General features: G+C 35.5%; 1 pseudogene; it reads right to left on the minus strand.

Moving 5' to 3' along the window:
- The window catches only part of LOC103087006 (TNF receptor-associated factor 1 pseudogene), an 84,236-nt pseudogene that overhangs the window by 7,657 nt on the left and 53,397 nt on the right, over positions 1 to 23,182 (minus strand).

Genomic DNA, 23,182 nt, shown 5'->3' on the forward strand with positions numbered 1-23,182 from the left:
TTCTCCTTTTGTGGTCACCCTCCAACACACATTACCTTTACCAAGAGGTGTATCAGCTCGGATATGAGTTGTCATCTCTCCCTTCAGGTACACATCACCAGCAAGAAAGATGGCAGTTCCACTAATATAAGCACAAAGGAAAAAAGAAACAGACATCTGAGGAGTACAAGTGCAAGCTCTATGAAAGAGTCAACCTATCCACGAGAAAGCAAAATTACTGGACCAGATTAAAATACACAAAATATCCCTATCAAGAATAAAGAGAGAATATTTTAAATGTCAAACAGTTTAAAAGATTTCACTAGAGCTATTAAGCAGGAAAAAATTAATATTGAAATAAAGAACTTAATTTCTTAGGGAGATTGAGAAAAAATACCAAAAATTATTTCTGAAAAGTTTGCAAGTGACTCTTCTTATTAATGAGACTCTTAAACAAAAAGAAAGAGATTTTTTCCGATTTGATCATTGACTACATATTAAAAAGTTCCTCAAGCCTTTCTTTAGGACTCATTCTTTAGCAGAAAGAAAACAAACGGATGATTCTCAGCAAAAGAAAATTGTTTTTTCATAAATAACACAAATAATGTATAAATATATACTTACTAAATAAAGTTCAACACAGAAATATGTAGAGGAAAAAGTGAAAGTCTCTCTTCAACATCACTCTCAACAGTTTGCTTTTCTTTTTCTAACATAAGTAGGATAATACCGTGTTATTCTGTAACTTGCTTTTATCGTGTAAAATATATTTTTAATATATATAATATATATGTATTTCCATGTCAGTACTTATAACTCATCTCTTCTTTTTAAAATTATTTGTCTTGATTTTCTACTTTATTTTAAAAGCGATTATATATGTTCACTATAAAAAATCAAACAACACACAAATGTATATAAAGCAAAGTCAAAATCCCCTTTCATCTATCAACCCCTTATCCTTTTATCCATTTACATACACACATGAAAAATAATATGTATTTATATATATTATATTATTTATTTGTTTGTTTCCAGTGCTGTGAATTCAAACACTGAAAAGAGAAAAATATGCTTCCACTCAGATGCATAATGAGAAAAGAATACATTGGTTTCCATTCCACACCAGTACATACATGTAAGTTCTTCTGTTACAGTTTGGCTATGAATGGAACCAGGCTATATATATGACTGCCACAGTTTATTTGCTCATTTGATAATATTTCTTGGCAACCATCTCTGGTTAGCATATGGAACTAAATTATTGTATTGATGAATGGGAATTCTAGGTTTTACCATTCCAGCCCAGATAGCTGGGCTTTTAACAGATAGCTAGGTCTTTTAACAGAACTATTTGGAATGCTATTAGATTGAACCTAATTCTAAAGATAAAACCACATGTTTGCTATAACGATTTTTCTGTATAAAAAGTGATAATACACAAACATCTGTCTGGAACAAACAGTAGCAAACTATATACAGTATTTGAATTTTCCTTTCATTAAGCTTATGGAGCTTAGTAATATCACAGATGTATTCCATCCTCCAGGCAGCTCTTGGCCTTTCCAAAATTGTACTTGAAAAACTGGAATGAATTATGATGAAATATCAAGTAATTATTAATCTAAATAATTTTCTACAAAAAAATTGGAAAGGCATATTTAGGGGGATTTTACAAACACAAAGGAAACAGATAGGGTAACTTTTTAATTTTAGTAATCACTGCAGTTCAGAAGTCGTCTTCTTTCTTCTTATCGTTTTCAGTGAAATAGTCCTGCTTTTCTTTTATAGGCTATATCTCTGGTTTAGCTTAACTAGGTTAATAATAACTTACTGGTTGGTAGTAAAAAAAATTACTATTTTTCTAAAATTTTTAACTATTAAACTCATGAAATTTTATAGAGTCACTGGAAAAATCTAGAGATATAAAATTATTTCCATTTGGTTCTTCAAACACAGGTCTGTATTCTTCTTTTTAATACTGGACATTAGACAAATTAACATTTTTATTAGACTTATTAAACTCATTTTAAAAAATCAAAAATTTTACAGAGAATCTCTTTCAATTACTATTTTTCTTCAGTTACTTTATATTTGAAGCTATGGGAACAAAGAGAAAAAAATGAAATGAAATATAAAATATGAAGACAGAGAAATAAAGAGTTTCATATGCAGTTCAGTGTGAATAGTAACCAGTAAAAGACAAGAAATCTTGCTTCCAACTTACAAATGATTAAATAAACAGTAGTTAAGTTAATCAGAGCTTCATGTTGCCATTATTCGAAACACAATAATTATCCCTCCCTCTTGGTTCCAACTGGTTATTTTTGTGTAGTTTCTGCTGTTAAATCTGGATTCTTATGGAGAAAGAATATCTTATTCCCTTTAGTCTCCCCACAGTAAGACACACAGGGCACCTTGTTAGTGCTCAACACAGTACTTGAATTAATAAAGCAGGACATTTGTAGTTTTTTCTGAACATTATCTTCAAGTTGGGGCAACAAAATGAACACAATTTTATTTTGCAATGTTTCTCCTTGGGGTAGTAAAAACATATGTGATTCCTCTAATCTTTTCTGCATATCATGTCCAAGTTGACATAAATTCATTCTCATCCTGCCATTGGAGACACCAATGATGTCTCTGTTTTAGGATCTAAAAAAAAAAACCAAAAAAACCCTGACAGTCGAACTCTAACTTGACTCCTTTATGTCAAGTGTCAAGCTTGCCTTTGGAATATTGTATAGCTATAGTAATAACCTACAAAAAACTCACTTTACATTTTATAAGGCTTTATGGTATAAAGCATTTTCATGTATATTATTTTATTTAATCTTCACAACAACACTGTAGCATCATTGCTGTTAAACTATATGAAAATCTTGGAAATAAGGTAGAAGGATGATTACATGTGCTTTCATCTTGGAAATAAGGTAGAAGGATGATTACATGTGCTTTCAATGTCACACTGGAGCATTGTTTAATAGAGTCACCTAAGAATTATTGAAATCTCTAGAGCAATGAACTTTTCTTTCACATACTCTTTATTATCAATCAGAGTCCAGACTCTATAATGTTACATTTTACCTTGGATTTTGTCTGCTAGAGATGCAAATAATTTATGTCTGGTTGAAATTATAACCAAAGGATATGGTTTTATTGCTCTTTAAGATGTTATCCAAGTTTGTATTTAACCGAGAAATCCAACATTTTTTATTCAGTGCATAGCAATGCTCAGTTCCTCAAATGCCTTTTGTAGCAGTTTACCATCCTGCTTCCTTAATTGAGGAAATAAATAAATCTTTGACACATATTTACTCTTTATTTGTATAATACCCATGTTCTTGAAAAAGTATTCTTTGATATCATCACACTCATTCTCAATTAGCTTCCTTTATATCAATCATGAAGAAACACAGTGGAGCTATTTTATGCAAAAGTGAAATAGGAACACATTAGAATGGTCCAGCTATAATGATCACTTGAATCAGTTTGTCCAAATTATTAATTCTTAGAAGACAGCTATTCATAGGTCACAACCTTCTATAAAAACCAAAAATGAAACTATCCAGCATTTGCCTATGGGAAACACACAACCAGTACCAGACTCTACTAAAATGAAAGTTGAGGGTGGAGTCAGGGAGACATGAATAATGCCAACCATACAGAGCTGTCATTTCATTTTTCTCATACAAGTTTAAAATGAAACACATGTGATGTGTGGGTACTTCAAGATAAAGGTGAAGAAATGACTAACCGTTTATGAAACAGAGACATAAACAAATTGTCATCAAATTAAAAGCAAAAGCCAGCAAAAGCCAGTGAACAAGTTCACTTCAGGAAGTACCTTTATTCTGTTTTTAGCTGTTGTCTTTTATGCTAACTAGAGAAGTTTGTATGTGTGTGTGTTTTATTTTTAAGACCCCATAAATTTCTTTTTATCAGCAAGGAAAACCAATCTAAGAAACCCATCAGCAGAGTCCCCTTGCATCTCTTTGGCCATAACTGGATTATATGTTCATTCCTAAAACAATATCTGCAATGGATTATCTTCTATCAATTGTGATTCAACATTTGGAGCTGGAGCTTGGAGCCACCACTCCTCAAGGATAGGACTGTGCAAAGGAAGGTAGATATCTAAACAAAATTAGAGTTCGACTTGAAAGGAGAAAAAAAGAGAATGGCTGTTGAGTAGGCATCCAATGGCCTCACCTTAAGATAGCCCTTATTCTTTTTATTTCAGCTGTCCAGCCACTGCTAAGTCACTCAAGGCTGGACCCTTCATTGAAGCTTAGATAATATGAGCTCCTCTCTAGGATCTTTGAACTCAGAACCAGAGAATGAAATTGCTTGATATTATAGATAGTGTCCATAAAAAAGAAAAATCCAACTGGAAAGGTGAAGAGGGGGAGTCGTGGCAACAAATCACTGGTGGTTGTCCCTCAAGTCCTCATGCAACTTTCTCCTTCCCATGGTTCAACAATATGACACAATAAATGCTTCTTTGTCAAAGCTGGTTTGCCTGAGGCTAATGCCACTTGAACCCAAAGAGGTCTTGAGTAATAAAGCAGTGCCTCTGGTGATCTCCTCTGCTCCTTTGTAGTACCCATTTCCCCTCTTCACTTAAAACAGTACCCTGTGATGAGAGTTGATTTTCTCACTCCACTCTCAGCTCTGGGGATGGCCCCTGATTGTTCCTAGCTAATCAGTACTTCTCATTCCTTTGGCCATATTTAAGATTGGCTCAGAGAGAAGCCTATGACTCTTAGCTGATGTGAGTCAGACTCAGGACTTCTGCTCAACTTTGGGAGCAGAAAGATTTCCAGGGTCAAGACTTGACCTCTGATCAAGCCAGCCCTAAGCCAGCTCCACTGTCTTGGTTTGAATCTCAGTCTTTCACTGTGCTTCAGTTTCTGCAACTCTAAAATGGAGATATGCTACTATCTTCAAAGAGTCTTTGTGAGTATTAATGAATTAATTCATGCAAAACAATTAGACCAGTGCCTGACACATACTCAGTGTTCAATAAATGCTACCTATGACTATCATTAATCCCTAGATGGTCAGTGATTGAGTGCATAAATATTCTTTTTCACTTGAGCCAGTTTGTGATGGAATTTCTGTCTCATGTAACAAAAAATCCTTAACTGTATAGATCACGTAGAGAAGATGGGGGGCTATTCTCTTTTCTCCCATCTAAGGCTGTATGCATATGTCCTCCACGTATGCTACCCAGAGGAAGGGCATGGCTCACTAAGAAAGAGGCAGAATACATCCACATGTAATAAATCCATCATGTCTTTCTACATGGAGCTGTAATCTCTCCGCTAGTAACTGTGCTAGAGCTATGTGCAGCATACTGGACAGAAGTGCCTGGAGGCCCTGTTAAAATACAAGTTACTGGGACCTACCCTTTGGGGTTTTGAATCAGCAAATCTGGGAGGGTGCCCATGAATTTGCACTTTTAACAAGTTCCCAGGTGATGCTGATGCTGCTGGTCCCCATCTACACTTTAAGAACCGCTGTTCTAAACCATGGAATCACACCTGGAGAGTATGAGAGGGGCGTAAAGGTGCCTATCTCTTCTGGCATTCTGAGTAAACCAAAGAGTAGCTTCCTGAAGATGAATGATTGTCTAAACTAGTAGCCCTACATCCATCATGTATCAGATCTGCTCTGTTAGCATTTGGTTAAACCATCTTTATTGGTTCTTCCTATTCCTTTATGTCTCCCTTAAAGCAAATATAAAATCAGTAAGACAAGTGTAACTGCTGTTATAGTCTACTGAGTGAGTAGAGGTCATGAAAACTATTAAGACAGAGTAAGAAAATGATTGGTTAGAACAAATTATATGCTTGGATCCAGATGTCCCAAAACAAAGCCAAAATCAATCTCTGTATATATACTAAAAGAAGAAAGCTATTAACTGTGTTGAATTAAGATTTATCTTCTGGCCCTTGCGAGTAATATTTATTTCCTGGCCAATTACTATAGAAGTATTATTTGCTAAAGTTATACAAACTATTGGGATATTTTAAGGGAGTGCTAGTGAGAGAAAGTTCTTTAAAACTCATAAAAATGAGTAGCAGCTCATAAATCATAAAAAAATTGTACATAGAGTGTCTCAAACAGATTAATTTGAGATACTTTTGTTACTGAAATATCCTCATATTTTCTAATACTCCCTTTAAGACATGTGAATTGAAAATCTTTTGACCCATCACAAAACTTTCAAAATAGCCAAAGGTGTCAGTTCATACAGATCACACTAAATTAATAAACATCTTCTAATAGTCTTCTCCCAGAACTTTTAAGTAGGAATTATTTTCAGTTTTACTTATTTATTTTTGAATTGCTAGAATACAGATAACTGCTGACATCAAACCAATGTCTCTATTATCTTCTTTATTTGTTTTTGGTAATCTTAAGACTTTAAAATGTCCAGACAAATTATTTTTAACTGAGTTTAAAGAAAAAGAAAGAAAAGAAAGGAAAAAAATTTTTCCATGCTGAAACCTCAGGAGCCATGCTTTATCCTCACAGAAAATGTTAATGGCTTAGTAAAGTTACCCCAAATTTATGGGTTCATTTAAATATGGAATAAGGTTAAGTATAGTGGTACAAAAAGCACCACTAGACAAATAACAGAAAATGTATCTTGATGTTATGACCAATATTTATTCACTCAGGTTGAGAGCTGCATAAAAGCAAAATAGAACCTTAAGGAGAAATTTGAATGATTAGGAAAATGGAAAACTAGATGTTGGCATTTTCCCATAATTCTCATTGCCATGTATCGGTTTCTTCTATTCCTATGTAGAAGGGAGAATATCACACTCTATAAAGTTTCTTTTTCTTACTGAAACCAAAATAAAATTTCAAGCTATATGACAAAGGAATTCAGGGTTTGAAGGAGAGTTGGTTTGCTTTGGTTCATTCCTTCTACACGAGTATTGCAAAAAAATTTTTAACCTAAGTGATGTTTTGAAATATTACCTACTTGTAGACTGTCTAAAATAAAAATCAATAGCTTTTTCATATTCCTGTAAAAAGCCTGTTAGAAAACTTCAATGAAATGAAAATAGATCTATTACAGTAATTTCAAATCAATGTCACACACAACAAAGGAAAAGGTGAGGTTGAAGGTGGGGAAGGATCTAGAAAATGCAGGACTTTTCTTTAGGCACGTAGAAGCCATGCTAGGTCCTAAGTGGGGCATGACATGGTTTGTATTTTGAAAAGCCCCATCTTGGCTGTTGTATAGAGAATAATTTATAGGAGCAAAAGTGGATGGCAAGCCAGCTGTAGTCTAGGAGTAGTGATGGAAATTGGATGTATGTTGGTAAAGTGCTTAGCACAGATTCTTGTGCAGAGTAAGCACTAATTAAAATTATTAATCAAAATAACCTCATATTTCTATGTTTTATCATTTTCCTCTGAATCGTGTCTCTCCTACAATGTGAAATCCAGATATAAAAGTATATTTAAGATCTTCTGTTGTTCAAGTTCTCTTTATTTTTCTCAATTCCCCCCAAAAGTCCTCTATTCCATGACTTGGTTATTAAGCAGAGAAAGTAGAAGCCATCATGCAATAAATCCTTCAGCTTTCAAACGCCAAATCTTCAAATTTGCCCTAAATCTGCATTGAGTCTTTCCTCCTGGTACTTGCTTAAGAGGCATTTCTTCTGCCCAAGGCTAATCATTACCTCAACTCTAGATTTTAGCCCATTCAGCCGTCTTTCTTTAGATGATCACTTCTCTCTCTGGTATCTTTTTTATTTATTGACTCCTTCTCACAGCACTTAAATGTCTTCTGCTTCTCCCATTTACAAAGAATTCCCAACTCTTTCCTCTCTTCACTTCAAGATTTCTGAAGTTTCAAATTTTGTGGTCTCCATTTCCTTACCCCCCCCCCTTTTTTCAACCTCATAGAATTAGATTTTTCCCTCCATTTCTTCACAGGAACACTTTTACTACCAGAGAAAATGGGTACTTTTCAGTGCTTCTTTCATTTACCTTCCTGGAAGCCTCTAGCACTGTGGAGTAATCTTCTGTTCTTGAAATGCTCTTTTATTGAATTCTATGAAATTGCTCTTTTCATTTCCGCAGGAGAATTCTGCCTGGTCCCACAGACTATGTTAGGTCCCCTGTTATATGCTTCTGGAAGAGGATTTAACATGGAAGTTTTAGCCAAATCCCTAAAAATATACCAGAGTGAGGTGCCAAGTCAAGATGGAAACTTTTAGAAAAAAAAATATCAAAATCTGTTTTGTGATTCTTCAGGCTCTCACTCATATTAAGAGAAAGAATTTTTGAAGATGACTTCTTGGGAATAGCTGGGCAGTGAGACCAGTGTCCATCAATGGGGAAGGTCTCTCCATCAATCTCAAACCTAGTGTGAGAGGCTTCAAGGAGACCTTTTAAATGACTCACTATTTGTCGCCTACAGTTAAGGAGACATAGAAGACTGGTGTCTTACATGCTGTCTAGAAAGTACAAAGGGGATAAGAGATGGTCTATATGCTAAGAGATGAGATGAAGGAGAAGAGGCTGCTTTGGTGGCAGCCTGCACTCCCAGAATCTATAAAGGCAAAGCCTGTGTAAAGGCCCTCAAGATCAGCTGTGAGACATGCACAACAGAAAATAGATGTGGAGTTGACTTAGGTCTTGTCTCACAAGGTCATCTAGAGGCAGGGGTCAGATAGAAGGCCTCAGCAGAGAGAAGCTAAAGGAATCCTGACATACTTAGGGTGTGAGGAAGGTGTATGCAACCTGCAAGAGGAGAATATATCATCTCATGCAAGGAAAGCACCAGTGAGAGACCCTACAAAGAGCACACAAAAACATCCTCTATGGAATCAGCTTTAGAGATGGGCCAGACCCAGAAACCAAGAAGTCAGGTTAGGATAGTCTCAGTCAAATAAGAATTTTTCTGTTCCGCTGCCCTCTCCTTCTTTCCTCAGAAGAGTCAGAAGCAAGAATGAGTAAAAGGGTAAGGAGTTGAATGACAAAGAGAAAAGAAAACAAAGACGCTGCTCCCCCTGCAGAGATTCTAAATGCGGGAGGGGAATAGCTTGTACATTGAATGGACTTGGAAACCTTGATTATTACAAGGGACAAGCCCTCTGATTTGGAAAGTGTTTGCAATTTAAAGTGACCATAAGGCTTCTCTGGTGGCACAGTGGTTGAGAGTCCGCCTGCCAATGCAGGAGTCATGGGTTCGATCTCTGGTCTGGGAAGATACCGCATGCCGCAGAGCAACTGAGCCCGTGCGCCACAACTGCTGAGCCTGCTCTCGAGAGTCCACGGGCTGCAACTACTGAGCCCGCATGCCACAACTGCTGAGGCCCATGCTCATAGAACCCATGCTCTACAACAAGAGAAGCCACTGCAATGAGAAGCCTGCGCACCACAGCGAAGAGTGACACCCACTCGCCGCAGCTAGAGAAGGCCTGCGCGCAGCAGCAAAGACCCAATGCACCCAAAAATAAATAAATTAATTAATTAAATGAAAAACAAATAAATAAATAAAGTGACCATAAGAGAAAAATGACACTACCAGTGTTTTCATACGAACAGGAGAAGATCACTTTCCACCACATTAAAGGGGTAATGGGAGACAACCTAAAGGTACATTGCCTGTACATGCATTTGTCCTGTGTGCTCAATGTGCCAATTGCACTCCTAGAAACCTGGCACACAAGTTCAGCTTTGTAAATTTCATCACCATTATAAGTATTTATTTGATGTCTGCTTATCTCATGAGAGCTGTCTTGTAGCTCTATCCCTTGACCTAAGCATTCAGCACATCATTCCTACATTAGTCTTCTAATTTCTTCTAATTTCATACTATTTTGTAGACACATCATGTCCCATATCGTCTCTCAAATTTTGCTCCTGCTATTGTTCCCATACTGATGTCTCTACCTCTTCAAGTCAGGAAGCTAAAAAATATAAATAAGTCTTTAAGTCTCTCTTAATCCTTCTTAACCCTTCTTTCTCCATGAGTTGTTTCTTACATCTCCATGCCTTGGTGGCCATTACCTTCTCTGAACTACTCTATATTCTCATTTTCACATTTCACATTTTCATGTGTTGACTTATCTTCCCAACAATATTATAAGGTCTTTTTGAATACAGATCAACTATTATATTATTTTCACAATCTATTGCAGTTAAAAATATTATTCATTTCCTCAAAAAAAATATTTTTAGAGTCTACTTTGGGCCAGGCTGTGTGGACTAATAAATATTTATGGACTTTGAAATGATGTCTGTATGACATCTTGTACATAAGGTAGAATTAGTCGATTGTTTTTCAGATGTGTATTTTATTTTAAGAGGCACATTTAATTTAATTTAATTTATTTTATTTTATTTTATTCCTATGGAAAAGAAGCTCAAATAACATTGTGCTGCACTTAAATTCTGCAGACTTGATTGTTCAGTAGTTTCACAGCTTCTGTACATTGATTGTACATTTTTCAGACTGTTGTTAGAAAGCAATGTTCATTATTTAGAAAGCACCTGAAGCAAATTTTTCTCTTCCCTTTCTAGACCCATTTCTTCATGATTTCTTCCTCTATTTTTTCTTCTCTTGCTGTTCTTTATCTTAGTTAAAAGATTGTTATTTATAACCAACAACAGAAGTTTAAAATAAATAACATCAACAATAAATGTATACAAAAGAATGGTTTGAAGAAAATCTGCTAAAATGTTAACAGTAGTTGTGTGGATATAAATGGCAACTCTGAGCATTTTGAGTTTTTTTCCTTCTTGTTTGTTTATTTTATTTTTTTATTTATTTTTATTTTGGCCGTGTTGGGTCTTTGTTGCTGTGCACGGGATTTCTCTAGTTGTGGTGAGCAGGCGTTATTTTTTGTCGCAGTGCACAGGCTTCTCATTGCGGTGACTTCTCTTGTTGCAGAGCGTGGGCTCTAGGTGAGCTGGCTTCTGTAGTTGTGGTGCATGGGCTTAGTTGCCCCGTAGCATGTGGGATCTTCCTGGACCAGGGATTGAACCTGTGTCCCCTGCACTGGCAGGCTGATTCTTAACCACTGTGCCACCAGGGAAGACCTGTTTGTTTATTTTTGATAAACGTTCCTTAATGAGCATGTATTCATGTAAAATAAAGATAATCTTTAGGGGTTAATTTTGTAAAATGTATCCTGTCCCCTTTCCTTTTATTGTATTCTAAATCTAAATATATCCCAGGCTTCCTTTTACTTTACTGTTATTGTATATGCACATAAGTATAAAGGGAACTGGGAAACATTACTTTAGGGACATAGTTAACTGTATTCTTGGTATTTAAAAAGATTTTTCATGAAACTCTCCAGTAATGCTTTATCCCTTTGATGAGCAAAACACTGAGCTAAGCCAAACTGTTTTTTAGTCAAGCATGTTTAAGAGACAACCTGCTCACAGTGCTAACAACAAAAATGAATATTTCAGTTGCTTAAATTAATGCATTTAAAAATCCTTTTGGACATCTCAAAAGATATTTCTACCAGTGACAATACAAAACTACTTTATCTGGGCCATGTTTATAGTTGTTTATTAAGTGTGGTGCACTGTATTATGCTTTCATCTCCATTTCAGAATCCAAGTAAACATTAAATTCTACATACTGTTAAATTAAAAGAACATAAAGCTAGCTTGAGAAAAATCACAAAGTATTTTCTTGAGAAAATCACAAAGTATTAATATAACATGAGTGATTATTATCTGATGCTCCTTTCCAATGTATTATTAAGTTACATTATTTTAATTGACTTTCAAAGTTTTCTTAGTAAAACTTGTAAAAGCTAGTTTTAGGATAACCACAATTTTTGTTATTTCTCTTACCTCTGAACCATCTTTCTTCCTCTCTTTTTGTTTTGCTTTGTTTTATTCTTTTCTTTTTTTTTTTTTTTTTTTTTTTTTTTTTTTTTTGTCTGTGCTAAATTTCTATGTCTTTGAAGTCACTACCTGCTTTGAAGTTTAGCCTGGGAAAGCATTTTGTTTTGTAAGCCAAGAAATAATCTGGGAGAGATAATCATAATTATATGTGATAGTGTGAAGGATTTTTCATTCTACCATAAATACTTCATGCATTTAAATCTTACCACTCAGTTTTTTTTGTTCTTTTTATCCCAGTATGAAGTATATACTACAATGCCTGCCTCCTTTCTCTCATGAAATTCTTCCCAGAGAGGAGAAAAGCATGCAATATATCGAAATTCTAAACACACACTAGAATTAAGAGCTGAAAAGCAAAGTTATAGAAGTTAAAACAAGTTGGGCTAACAGAACTGCAATGAAAGCTATAAAGAAGTATTAATGAAATTGTTTAAAGGCATTCCTTGAAACATTCAAGAAGTTTCATTTTCACTAATTACAGTAAAAGAGTAAAAAGATTATTAGTACAAGAGTTGATCTTTAAAATTTTTAGTTTTCACCGTTTTCTATAATGATCTAAATAAAAATAATAGTAAGTCTATGAACTAAAATGTTTAACTGCCTTACACTAATACAAGTTATCTATGCATTTTAACATTCATTAATTCAACAAATATCTTCCAAATGCCTACTATATTTGAAGTAATTGAGCTTAGCTTTGGGGATACAGTAATGAACAAGTTGCAGTCCCTACACTTAGTGAAGATTCAGAAAGACAAGAAAACAGGTAATTTCAATATAATATAGTAAATGTTATGATGATATTAAAGTTACATAAAAACAGAATCTATCCTAGTTTTAAAGTTTTGAGCAAAGTTTCCAGGAGAAAGTGAAAATCAAGTTAAGACCACCCCTCTTTGAAAAAAGCATTTACTTAGCAGTGAGCAATAACCATATATGGAGACAATAATTATTTAGTCAACAAACAGGTGATATACTTAAAAGTAATGTATCCTTTATGGTAAGAAAAAAGAGAAGACTGAGAAAAAGATGACATAAAGAGAGAATTTGAAAACAAAGGTGAAGAAGAAAGTAAGCATTTAAAATTGGGTGGTTAGGACTTCCCTGGTGGTGCAGTGGTTAAGAATCTACATTCCAATGCAGGGGACATGGGTACAATCCCTGGTCTGGGAAGATCCCACATGCTACAGAGAAACTAAGCCCGTGCACAACAACTACTGAGCCTGCGCTCTAGAGACCACAAGCCACAATTACTGAGCCCACATGACACAACTAGTGAAACCCACGTGCCTAGAGCCCATGCTTAGCAACAAGAGAAGCCATAGCAATGAGAAGCCCAAGCAGACACCCCTTCCTCACAAAGACACCCACACTCTTCTTCTCCGAGTGCGTAACTTTCACTTCCACCCTAAATAATCTGCTTCTTTGTGTGCTCTCCCACACATACTGTCTTCTAGTAAACTCTGTGCCTGCCATACAAAAAAAAAAAAAAAAGCCCGAGCACCAAAACAGAGTAGCCCCTGCTCGTCACAGCTAGAGAAAGACCATGCACAGCAATGAAAACCAAACACAGCCAAAAAAATACATTTATAAAAAATACATAAATAAATAAATAAAATTGGGTGGTTAAGTAAACTCCTCTTATTTCTTGTCTTAAAAATACCCTCCAAGGGCTTCCCTGGTGGCGCAGTGCTTGAGAGTCCGCCTGCCGATGCAGGAGACGCGGGTTCGTGCCCCGTTTCGGGAAGATCCCACATGCCGCGGAGCGGCTGGGCCCGTGAGCCATGGCCACTGAGCCTGCGCGTCCGGAGCCTGTGCTCCGCAAATGGGAGAGGCCACAACAGTGAGAGGCCCGCATAACGCAAGGAAAAAAAAAAAAAAAAAAAAAATACCCTCCAAAACGCAAAAAATGAAAAGAAACAGAAGCACAAATTCTCTCTTTCATATAAGTAGGAGACAGGAGACATCTGTAATCCCATCCACAATAGGTTATAAACTTAGAAAGCAGATAAAGAAATGGAATATGCCTTAGCAGCAAGGAGAGAGTTCAAAGCCAAGTGCTGAGGACAAAGAATCCTGATGCAATCCTGATGCAGTTTTTATTCAGATACCTCCAAAGTCTCAATAATTAGAGGTTTCAGGTATTTCTAAAGGTAGGCATGTCAGGGATTGAAGACGACAGAAATATCTATGAAACTTTAAAAAGAGCAATAAGACTCCATTTACCTCCTCTCTGTGCTATTAAGTAATTACCCCGTAGGCACACTGCAGGAAATGAATTTTTTTTTCTCCCCTAAGGGAAATTGAATCTGAATCGTTTCAAAGTTGGAAAACAAAACCCAAAGCAATTTTGGAGTAAGATATTGATAAGGTAAGATGGAATTTAGTAAAGCTCTACATACTTTACTGTGAGCTAAACAGCTCTAGGCCCTACCCCGCACCCAAATGCTGGCTGTCAGATTTACAACCTCAGAGAAGGATTCTGGAGAATGTTTCCCTGGAAACACTAAACACAGCCTATAAAAATCCCATAGGGGGCTTCCCTGGTGGCGCAGTGGTTGAGAGTCAGCCTGCCGACGCAGGGGACACGGGTTCGTGCCCCGGTGCGGGAAGATCCCACATGCCGCGGAGTGGCTGGGCTCGTGAGCCATGGCCGCTGAGCCTGCGCATCCAGAGCCTGTGCTCCGCAACGAGAGAGGCCACAACAGTGAGAGGCCCGCGTACTGCAAAAAAAACCCCCATCTGCCATTTCAACCATGTACAGCTATTTGGGAAAATTGGTCTCACAAAAAAAAAAAAAAAAAAAAAAAAAAAAATCCCATAGGTCCATCAGTCCAAATGACAAATCTGTCCCAACACAAAGAGCTTCTAAGCCCTCAATTGGTGCTTCACTCTTGAATATTTATTGATTATCAGAGAATGTTAAAAGACAATCTGAAACACAAAAGACAATACCAAAACTAACTGTGAAGTTTACTACAGAGAAAGCTAAAATGATTTAGGAAATGAAAGGAGAAAATTTTGAAGAAACTATATTAATATTCTCAAAAGATGAGTTGTTTTACTTTTGTGAAAGAAGATTAGTATTCCACGAAAATAGGAATAATAATAAAACAACAAAAAAAGTGGTCTTGGACATTAAAAATGATACCCAAATAAATAGTCAATAAATAAGTTAGAGCAAAGTCAAGAAAATCTCCTAGAAAAAATAGAATTACAAACCAAAAACGAGAGGACAGACAGCACAAGCAAGAAGCACTACAATCCTGCAGCCTGTAGAACAAAAACCACATTCACAGAAAGATACACAAGACGAAAAGGCAGAGGGCTATGTACCAGATGAAGGAACAAGATAAAACTGCAGAAAAACAACTAAATGAAGTGTAGATGGGCAACTTTCCAGAAAGAGAATTCAGAATAATGATAGTGAAGATGATCCAGGACCTCGGAAAAAGAATGGAGGCAAAGATTGAGAAGACACAAGAAACGTTTAACAAAGATGTAGAAGAATTAAAGAACAAACAAACAGAGATGAACAATACAAAAACTGAAAAGAAAACTACACTAGAAGGAATCAATAGCAGAATAACTGAGGCAGAAGAACAGACAAGTAACCTGGAGGACAGAATGGTGGAATTCACTGCTGCAGAACAGAAAAAAGAATGAAAAGAAAGGAAGACAGCCTAAGAGACCTCTGGGACAACATTAAACACAACAACATTTGCATTATAGGTGTCCCAGAATGAGAAGAGAGAGAGAAAAGACCAGAGAAAATATTTGAAGAGATTATAGTTGAAAACTTCCCTAACATGGGAAAGGAAATAGCCATCTAAGTCCAGGAAGCAGAGAGTACCATACAGGATAAACCCAGGGAGAAACATGCAAAGACACATACTAATCAAATTGGCAAAAATTAGAGACAAAGAAAAATTACTGAAAGCAGCAAGGGAAAAATGACAAATAACATACAAGGGAACTCCCATAAGGTTAACAGCTGATTTCTCAGTAGAAACTCTGCAAGCCAGAAGGGAGTGGCATGATATACTTAAAGTGACGAAAGGGAAGAACCTACAACCAAGATTACTCTACCCTGCAAAGATCTCATTCAGATTCAATGGAGAAATCAAAAGGTTTACTGACAAGCACAAGCTAAGAGAATTCAGCACCACCTAACCAGCTCTACAACAAATGCTAAAGGAACTTTTCTAAGTGAGAAACACAAGAGAAGAAAAGGGTCTACAAAAACAAACCCAAAACAATTAATAAAATCATCAGAGGAACATACATATCAATAATTACCTTAAATGTGAATGGGTTAAATGCTCCAACCAAAAGACACAGGCTTGCTGAATGGATACAAAAACAAGACCCATATATATGCTGTCTACAAGAGACCCAATTCAGACCTAGAGACAAATAGAGACTGAAAGTGAGGGGATGGAAAAAGATATTCCATGCAAATGGTATCAAAAGAAAGCTGGAGTAGCAATACTCATATCAGATAAAATAGACTTTAAAATAAAGAATGTCACAAAAGATAAGGAAGGACACTACACAATGATCAAGGGATCAATCCAAGAAGAAGATATAACAATTATAAATATATATGCACCCAACATAGGAGCACCTCGATACAAAAGGCAAATGCTAACAGCTATAAAAGAGGAAATCAACAATAACACAATAATAGTGGAGGATTTTAAAACCTCACTTACACCAATGGACAGATCATCCAAACAGAAAATTAATAAGGAAACAGAAGCTTTAAATGACACAATAGACCAGATAGATTTAATTGATATTTATAGGACATTCCATCCAAAAGCAGCAGATTACACTTTCTTCTCAAGTGCACATGGAATATTCTCCAGGATAGGTCACATCTTGGGTCACAAATCAAGCTTCAGTAAATTTAATAAAATTGAAATAATATCAAGCATATTTTCTGACCACAATGCTATGAGATTAGAAATCAATTACAGGGGAAAAAATGTAAAAAAAACGAACATCTGGAGGCTAAACAATACATTACTAAATAACCAAGAGATCACTGAAGAAATCAAAGAGGAAATCAAAAAATACCTAGAGACAAATGACAATGAAAAAACGATGATCCAAAACCTATGGGATGCAGCAAAAGCTGTTCTAAAAGGGAAGTTTATAGCTATACAAGCATAACTCAAGAAACAATAAAAATCTCAAATAAATAATCTAACCTTACACCTAAAGGAAATAGAGAAAGAAGAACAAACAAAACCCAAAGTTAGAAGAAGGAAAGAATTCATAAAGATCAGGGCAGAAATAAATGAAATAGAAACAAAGAAAACAATAGCAAAGATCAATAAAACTACAAGCTGGTTATTTGAGAAGATAAACAAAATTGGTAAACCATTAGCCAGACTCATCAAGAAAAAGAGGGAGAGGACTCAAATCAATAAAATTAGAAATGAAAACGGAGAGGTTACAGCAGACACCACAGAAATACAAAGCATCCTAAGAAACGAGTACAAGCAACTCTATGCCAATAAAATGGACAACCTGGAAGAAATGGACAAATTCTTAGAAAGGTATAACCTTCCAAGACTGAACCAGGAAGAAATAGAAAAATATGAACAGACCAATCACAGATAATTAAATTGAAACTGTGATTAAAAATCTTCCAACAAACAAAAGTCCAGGACCAGATGGCTTCACAGGTAAATTCTATCAAACATTTAGAGCTAACACCCATCCTTCTCAAACTCTTCCAAAAAATTGTGGAGGAAGGAACACTCCCAAACTCATTCTATGAGGCCACCATCACCCTGATACCAAAACCAGAAAAAGGTACTACAAAAAAGAAAATTACAGACCAATATCACTGATGAATATAGATGCAAAAATCCTCAACAAAATACTAGCAAACAGAGTCCAACAACACATTAAAAGGATCATACACCATGATCAAGTGAGATTTATCCCAGGGATGCAAGGATTCTTAAATATACGCAAATCAATCAATGTTATACACCATATTAACAAACTGAAGAAGAAAAACCATATGATCATCTAAACAGATGCAGAAAAAGCTTTTGACAAAATTCAACACATATTTATGATAAAAACTCTCCAGAAAGTGGGCATAGTAACATAATAAAGGCCATATACAACAAACGGACAGCAAACATCATTCTCAATGGAGAAAAACTTAAAGCATTTCCTCTAAGATCAGGAACAAGACAAGGATGTCCACCCTCACCATTATTATTCAACATAATTTTGGAAGTCCTAGCCACGGCAATCAAAGGAGAAAAAGAAATAAATGAATACAAATTGGAAAAGAAGAAGTAAAGCTGTCACTGTTTGCAGATGACATGATACTACACATAGAGAATCCTAAAGATGCCACCAGAAAACTACTAGAGCTAATCAATGAATTTGGTAAAGTTGCAGGATACAAAATTAATGCACAGAAATCTCTTGCATTCCTATATACTAATGATGAAAAATCAGAAAGAGAAATTAAGGAAACGCTCCCATTTACCATTGCAACAAAAAGAATAAAATACCTAGGAATAAACCTACCTAGGGAGACAAAAGACCTGTATACAGAAAACTATAAGACACTGATGAAAGAAATTAAAGATGATACCAACAGATGGAAAGATATACCATGTTCTTGGATTGGAAGAATCAATATTGTGAAAATGACTATACTACCCAAAGCAATCTACAGATTCAATGCAATCCCTGTCAAATTACCAACGGCATTTTTTATGGAACTAGAACAAAATATCTTAAAAGTTATTTGGAGACAGAAAAGACCCTGAATAGCCAAAGCAGTCTTGAGGGAAATAAACGGAGCTGGAGGAATCAGACTCCCTGACTTCAGACTATACTACAAAGCTACAGTAATCAAGACAATATGGTACTGGCACAAAAAAAGAAACAGATCAATGGAACAAGATAGAAAGCCCAGAGATAAACCCATGCATCTATGGTTAGCTAATCTATGACAAAGGAGGCAAGGATATACAATGGAGAAAAGACAGTATCTTCAATAAGTGGTGCTGGGAAAACTGGACAGCTACATGTAAAAGAATGAAATTAGAACACTCCCTAACACCTTACACAAAAATAAACTCAAAATGGATTCGACACCTAAATGTAGGACCGAACACTATAAAACTCTTAGAGGAAAACATAGGAAGAACACTCTTTGAAATCACAGCAAGATCTTTTTTGATCCACCTCTTAGAACTATGGAAATAAAAACAAAAATAAACAAATGGGACCTAATGAAACCTAAGAGCTTTTGGACAGCATAGGAAACCATAAACAAGATGAAAAGACAACCCTCAGAATAGGAGAAAATATTTGCAAATGAATCAACTTACAAAGGATTAATCTCTGAAATATATAAACAACTCATGCAGCTCAATATTAAAAAAACAAACAACCCAATCCAAAAATAGGCAGAAGACCTAAATAGGCATTTCTCCAAAGAAGGCATACAGATGGCCAAGAAGCACAGGGAAAGCTGCTCAATATCACTAATTATTAGAGAAATGCAAAGCAAAACTACAATGAGGTATCACCTCACACCAGTTAGAATGGGCATCATCAGAAAATCTACAAACAATAAATGCTGAAGAGGGTGTGGAGAAAAGGGAACCCTCTTGCACTGTTGGTGGGAATGTAAATTGATACAGCCACTATGGAGAACAGTATGGAAGTTTCTTAAAAAACTAAAAATAGAATTAACATATGATCCAGCAATCCTACTACTGGGCATATACCCAGAGAAAACCACAATTCAAAAAGACACATACACCCCAATGGCCATTGCAGCACTATTTACAATAGCCAGGCCATGGAAGCAACCTAAATGCCCATCTACAGATGAATGGATAAAGAAGTTGTGGTACATATATACAATGGAATGTTACTCAGCCATAAAAAGGAACGACATTGGGTCATTTGTTAGACGTGGATGGATTTTGAGACTGTCATACAAAGTGAAGTAAGTCAGAAAAAGATAAACAAATATCGTATATTAATGCATATATGTGGAACCTAGAAAAATGGTACAGATGAACTGATTTGCAGGGCATAAACTGAGACACAGATGTAGAGAAAAATGTATGGACACCAAAGGGGGAAAGCCGTGGGATGGTGGGGGTGGGGGTGTGATGAATTGGGCAATTGGGATTGACATGTATACACTGATGTGTGTAAAATTGATGACTAATAAGAACCTGTTTTATAAAAAATAATAATAATTTAAAAATCCTTATAAAAATAACAAAAAACAAACATAATGGTAGATAGAAAAGCAAAAGAAGAAAACTGGAAAATTGATCCAAGATGCCCACACTCAACAAGTACCTATCCCGAAAATAACTAAAAAAAAGAGAGTGTGGAGAAAATTATTCCCCCCCTAAATCAAAGAGAGAAATATTTCCCAGAATGAAATAAAATAATCTCTATATAAAAAGGACCAACTGACTGTTCAATAAAATTAAAGATGAGCAGGGGGACTTATAACAGTGCATTTTATTATAAAATCTAAAGAAAAAAAGAAGAAGAAGTTGAAAAGAAGATCCTAACAGCTTCTAAATTTTTTTAAAATAAAATTACATGAAAGGACTGGGAATGGGTTACTCTTCTATAACACTAGATGCTAAAAGACAAAGCTATGCCTTCAGAATTCTTTGAAAATGATTTTTAATCCTAAATTCTATAGGCAACCAAAATATTAATCAAATGTAAGGCAAAAATAAAGACTTTTTCAAATACTAAAAAATTCAAAAAATATATTTCTCTTTTATGTTTTTTCAGGAAGCTATTAGAAAAATTTCTGTTCTAAAATGTATGATCGAATTCCCTGGCAGTTAGGACTCCGTGCTTCCATGGCAGGGGGCATGGGTTCAATCCCTGGTTGGGGAGCTAAGAAAGTAAGATCCTGCATGCCACACAGCATGTCCAAGAAAAAACAAAAACAAAAATCTAAAATGTGTGATTAAACAAAGAAGAAGAAAACATGAGTCCTGGGAAATTAAAGTCAAACATTAGAGATATATGAAGAAAATTCCAAAGTCAAAGGGAAGCCTATATAACTATTGGTCCAGACTAGAGTGAAAGGATGGATGGTTTCAAGAGAAAAGTCTTTCACTATAAAAAGTAAATGGGGGCTTCCCTGGTGGTGCAGTGGTTGAGAGTCCGCCTGCCGATGCAGGGGACACGGGTTCGTGCCCCAGTCCAGGAAGATCCCACATGCCGTGGAGCGGCTGGGCCTGTGAGCCATGGCCACTGAGCCTGCGTGTCTGGAGCCTGTGCTCTGCAACGGGAGAGGCCACAACAGTGAGAGGCCCGCGTACTGCAAAAAAAAAAAAAAAAAAAAGTAAACGAAAGATTATTTGACAAGTTTAATTGCAGAAAATCTACTGAGAAATATTTTGGAGAACTGTTGGAAGGGGTAGAAAACTTAACTCCTGATTCAAAGAAACCAAATAAATGAAAAAATATGAAGCAATGATTAACTCCAGGAAAAAATTTTTAATGTAAGAAAAGAACTCATACCATTTAGCTAAGCAATGAAAAAAACTGCATAGTCATAACAATAATTCTAACTATGGATTTTACAAATTGAGTTTTAAATATATTGAGCAGATTTGGAAATAATAAAGAGAATGTAAAAGAACTAAAATCCCTACCTACTTTGAGAAAGTAAGTATGAAATATCTAAACTGAATGAACCAAGAACTATCAATACTTTAACATTGTTTAGGAATATGTAAGTAAAAACTACAAAATTGTTTAAAAGTTGAAAATGGTTGCCTTAGAGTAGTAAAAGTCAAGGAATCTATGAAAAGAAGGAACCTTTGGTTTTATTTGTTTGTTAAGCCTTTTTAAAATTATGTGCATGTGTTACTTCGGTAAAGGTAAAAAAAAATCAAAATAATTAGAATTTTAAAGGATATTTAATGTAGTTTGACCATTTAGCTATACCCAGAAAGTAGAGAACAGCACCGCTAAATCTTCTATTTTCTATCAGTTTTTTGACTGTACTAGCCTTTTAACCAGCACATCATCTGTTAGTGAATCACCAAAAATTTTGTAAACACAATTTCTCTTCAAGTCCCCAAACCCAACACAGGCACAAGTCCAAATTGTTTAGGAAGTTCAAGCTGGTAAATGTTGACAGAAGTCTTAGAATAGTTCTATAAGATATTTATAAGTAAAATAAGGAAGAATTTAATATACATTTCTTTTGAGGGTTTTACATAACATTTGCCTTTCTGAGTATATTTATAAATGATGAACAGTCTATAAGAACGTTCAGTTTTCTATTTGAGATATTCCTAAACTGTCAAGGGACCTCTTGATCCATCTGCTGGACAAAGTACTCCTAATATTTTACATTTCTTTCCATTAAGCTTTCTTTTAAAAGTTAGTATATGCCAAAACCTCCAGGAAATCAATTACACATATTATTTCCTTTAATCTCTGTAATCTTGTGAAATAAGCACTACTTTGAGAGCAGAGGCACAAAGAGGTTATAGGACCATCTGTGGTCACACAATTAGCATGGAACACAGACTGGACCTTATGCTCAGAAAACGGTAGAATTTTTTTCCTAATCAGTATTTAATGTTATAAGGTTTCAAAATATTTGTTGAATAATCTAGATCTGTACTTTAATGTCAACAGAGATTAAATGTTCCTTCTAGTCAGAAGATTTATTAAATCCAATTTGATACATTTAGTCTGTTTATGTCTCTGAACATTAACACAATCAAATCTAAAGAAGCAGAAACATGACTCAAGGGATTATTAATTTTTAATAGAGTCCAAAACTAAAGCTTCTACATGCTGAAGAAACTGGAGGAACATATAGCGATGTCTACAACGTACTTTGAAATACATCAAAAAGTGACATGGGGGAGTTCCCTGGCAGTCCAGTGGTTAAGACTCAGTCTTCCACTATCATGGCCTGGGTTCAATCCCTAGTCTAGGACCCCGCAAGCCATGCTGCAAGGCAAAAAAAAAAAAAGTGACATGGATGGGGGGATGAATAGAAAAAATGGATAGATGGTTAGACACGTGACAAAACCAATATAGTAAAATGTTGATGGTACAGGATATGGATGTTCACTGTATAATTGTTTCGACTTTCTATTTGTTTGAAAACTTTCACAATAAAATAGGAAAGAAAAAAAAATTAAAGCATCTAGATCACACTGTTTAATAGAAATGTAATGAGAAACACAACTTTGAGTCACATGTATAATTTAAAAATTTTTAGTAGCCACATTAAAAA

This window comes from Lipotes vexillifer, unplaced genomic scaffold, assembly GCF_000442215.2.
Source record: "Lipotes vexillifer unplaced genomic scaffold, Lipotes_vexillifer_v1.1 scaffold58, whole genome shotgun sequence".
In the NCBI taxonomy this organism is placed as follows: Eukaryota; Metazoa; Chordata; class Mammalia; order Artiodactyla; family Lipotidae; genus Lipotes; species Lipotes vexillifer.